This window comes from Equus quagga, chromosome 15, assembly GCF_021613505.1.
Source record: "Equus quagga isolate Etosha38 chromosome 15, UCLA_HA_Equagga_1.0, whole genome shotgun sequence".
In the NCBI taxonomy this organism is placed as follows: domain Eukaryota; kingdom Metazoa; phylum Chordata; class Mammalia; order Perissodactyla; family Equidae; genus Equus; species Equus quagga.
The window spans coordinates 74,962,198-74,965,857 of record NC_060281.1 but is presented as its reverse complement, the minus strand read 5'-3'; the positions used below and the strand labels follow the sequence as shown (position 1 = coordinate 74,965,857).

The window sequence follows — 3,660 nt, the reverse complement described above, 5'->3', positions numbered from 1 at the left end:
TATTTTTATATTGTTTAAAAAGTTTTTAATTCTGCGCTGAATCATAATTCATCACCAGCCAGGCTTCTGGCCCAGAAGAGCTGTGCTTGAGTGCCTGTCTCTCTAAGAGCGTGAAACCAGACCACTCGCATCCCGGGGTCTGGGTTGAGCACGGCTTTGTTTGGGTCATGCAATGAAAGCGGATATTCTGAGGCCTCCCTGGGCCCATAATCCAATGGCTCATTGCCCACTGGACCCAAGAACTAATTTCTGTTCCTTGATGGGTAACGAGAGGATAGCAGTTGCTTTTCTTACACACGTCCAGGGACTTTAAAGAAATCATCCACCCTGGCAGATTCTCCCAAAAAGGTACAGTTCTTTGCCTGTCAAGCCAGGATATTAAATTAAGCAATTTTCATCAGATAACACATCTTCTGGTTCGTGTAAACGTCCCACAAATCGCTGAGCTCGTAACTCAGCCTGATTGAAAGCGAGCCGCTAATCCACTTCACTTTGTAGATGGGCCATGGGGTAGCTGGGAGCTTGTCTTTGCCCAAGAGCCCGCGACAGCCAAGCTGAGATGCCCCCCACCTACCCCCCTTCTCCCTCAGGCCAGGAGTATCACTTAGCGTCCTGTCCTCCCGGCCTCAGACCACGCGACCACAGGAGACCTGGTCCCTGGGTCTTAGAGGAGAAAGTGCCCAATGCTGAGTGCAGGCTGTAGCACTCAGGCAAAGCCGTGATGTGCGTGACATTTGCCGGGATGCCCTCCGCCTCCCTCTAAGAGTCTTCCGAGCTCAAGTCCGGGGAGCTGATCCTTGCTCCCACTGCAGCCCATCAAATGTTGGCTCCAAACCCTACTAGCTTCAGGCTTCTTATCTATCAAAAGGGAAGACAGCACTACCTGCTTACAGAAGAGGGGAAAATTAAATGGAATAACAGCTGTAAAGTGTAAAATAGCACAGCGCCTGACACTCTGTCTCCATAAATTTGGGTGCTATTTTTATTATTATTATTCTTTGTTCCGTATCTTCCTCTCTAGGTGTCTGCCTCTTTAAGAAAATGTTACCACTGTTTACTGAGTACTTGCTTTATACTAAGCAGCACTGAGGCTTTCAATACCCTATCTCAATCCGCACCATCCGAGGATTCACGGTGTATCTCTGTGGTTCAACTCTCTCGCCTGTAAAATGGGACCAAATTACAAGTTTTAGTTTTCAAGTCAGAAAACCAGTTGTTTACTTCTAAAGCTCTGCCATAGATTTCTAGCGGGTGCCGATCATCATCACGTCATGCCAGGTTGTCTGTGTAGTCGGCAAATAGCATCCGGCCATCAGCAGAGCAGGCCGGAGAGGTGCACTGCGGGGCGGGGGCTCTGCTTCGCTGCTGGATCTGACGACACTGATCTTGCCCGCCCAGATCTTGATGCTGGGCCCGTGGCAGCGCACAGCCCGTCTCGGCTCCCATCATCTAGCGTGTACAGGTGCTTGTCTTCACTGAGGCCCTGCAGTATGGCCTGCCCCTCCCTGCCTCCAGAAGTGTGGAGGGATGCATCTAGAGAGACAGTCACAGTGTCCGGGTAGCCCGTGTGGCCCATGAGACTGGTCTTCAACTTGCAGTTTGCAAGTTTTCTACCTTGACCAGCTTGTCCCGGCCCTACAAGATAGCGATGGGATTGCTTTTGGGTGAGAAGCAGACACGAGACACCCACCCGAGTGGCTCTCATCCTGGACAATGTATTTGCATACACCCAGAAAATTCCATAGCTTGACGGTTTTATCTCAGAAGCCAGAGACCCTCTGCCAAGTGGACAGTATCATGTCCGGGAACTGGGGAGTGGGAGTGATCTGGATCACACAGCCATTGTGGCCCTTGAGGGTGCCACGAAGGGTCCTCTGTGCAGTCACGGCAGTGGCAGGTGTGGGTGTCACCGCAGTGATGAGGATGGAGCTGGACTGCTCAGAGAGATGAGCACACAGCCACTCCCGTCACGGCCCCACCGAGGAAGAGCCGGAAGACCTGAGATAATGTGAATAAAGCATCTCGTGAGGTGCCTGGCAGAAAATGATGCTCAAGAAATGGCATCCAATATTAGCAATAGTATTTCTGTGCTTGGATGTATATGACTTGGGCATTTAGAGAGGAGATATGAATCAGATGAACAAGGACTGGATGGGTTGGAGAATAGATGGGAGGACATTCAGAATGGAAGGCACAGAAGGTAATAGGCGCAATGGTGGAAATGAAAATGGTGAGTGTGTGTGTGTGTGTGTGTGTGTGTGTGTGTGTGTGGTTGGAGGAGAAATGCATTTCCTGATTTTGTCTCTTTCCATCTTTTTGAGTGCATGGGGAAGAAGGGGACAGTGGGAGCCCCCTGATATGATGCGGACACAAATACATACTGAAATGTTGACTAGACCCTGAAGTGGTCAAATTCACCTGAACACACCACTGCCCTATCACATCCCTACTCCCACCTCAGCACCTGTGCCTGGTGCAAGATAGGTGGTCCACAGTGTTTGTTGATTGCATTAATGCACAAGTGGTTAAGGTCCCTAATCACAAAAGGAACCCTCCTTTCTCAGGTGGAGCTACATACCAGACTGATGAAACCCAGCCCTTCCCCACCTCCATGATGCGAAAAACAGAAAGGAACCAAAATCACAAAATAGTTTATTCAGAATAATTAGCATGTGCCTACCCCCATAGGGTTGCCAAGTGGGAAATAGGGTGCACAATCAAATTTGAATTTTAAATAAACGACATTTTTTTTTTTTATTTTTAGTATAAGCATATCCCAAATAGCACATGGGACATACCTATAGTACTCAAAAATATTCCTTGATTGAAAATTCAAATCTAATTGGGGGTCCTATATTTTTACCTATATTTATTTATTTTGCTAAATCTGGCAACCCCCCACCCCTGCCCCCCATTAATCTGGAAAGACTATGAGCCAGCCTTTAAAAAACCCCTTGTTGCAGGCTTCTCCTCCTCTCAGTCCCATCTCAGGTTAATGCTTGGTAACATGAGAGTGCTCCAGCCATTAGCATAACTAATTTTATCTGGCATTCAAATATATTTTCCCCTCCCCGTTAGGTGAAACTGTAAATTTTACCTTGCAACATTAAAGCTCTTTTCCTGAATTTATGCTCACTGTAGAAAATTGAAAAACACGAAGAAAAAGATGAAGTAAACCATAAATCAACTCTCTAGAGATAACCTCAGTAACGGCTCTTTCAGAGTGCCTGATGTTTTTCTATGTAGACACACATTTTTTTCACATAATTGAGAAAAAGTGCATAACTCTGTACCATGATTTTTGACGTGGCATTGTACCGTAGGTATTTTTCATGTCATTAAAAACTGTCTGATAGCGTCTTTTTAAGTGACTGAATGTACTCCATTGCACAGATGTATATGGAGTTTTAAATTTTTTGGCAGTATGAATGGCCCAGAGATAAACATTTTTATGCATAAAGTTGTTCTCGCATTTCAGATCATTTCCTTAGAATGGGTTCTGAGGTGAATAGCTATGAGCGTACCTCTGTCTGTCTATCTGTGTCTATTCATCTGTCTATCTATTTATTGTTTGTTCTCCTGATTGTAAAAAAATATGCACCTTTTATGGGTAAAGTCTGGTATATTCAGATGTGTTGTAAAGATGACAATAAAACTCAC

General features: G+C 46.0%; 1 pseudogene; it reads right to left on the bottom strand.

Moving 5' to 3' along the window:
- Positions 1-1,269: 1,269 nt before the first annotated feature.
- LOC124227138 (receptor of activated protein C kinase 1-like) lies at positions 1,270-2,613 on the bottom strand (annotated as a pseudogene).
- Positions 2,614-3,660: the final 1,047 nt, after the last annotated feature.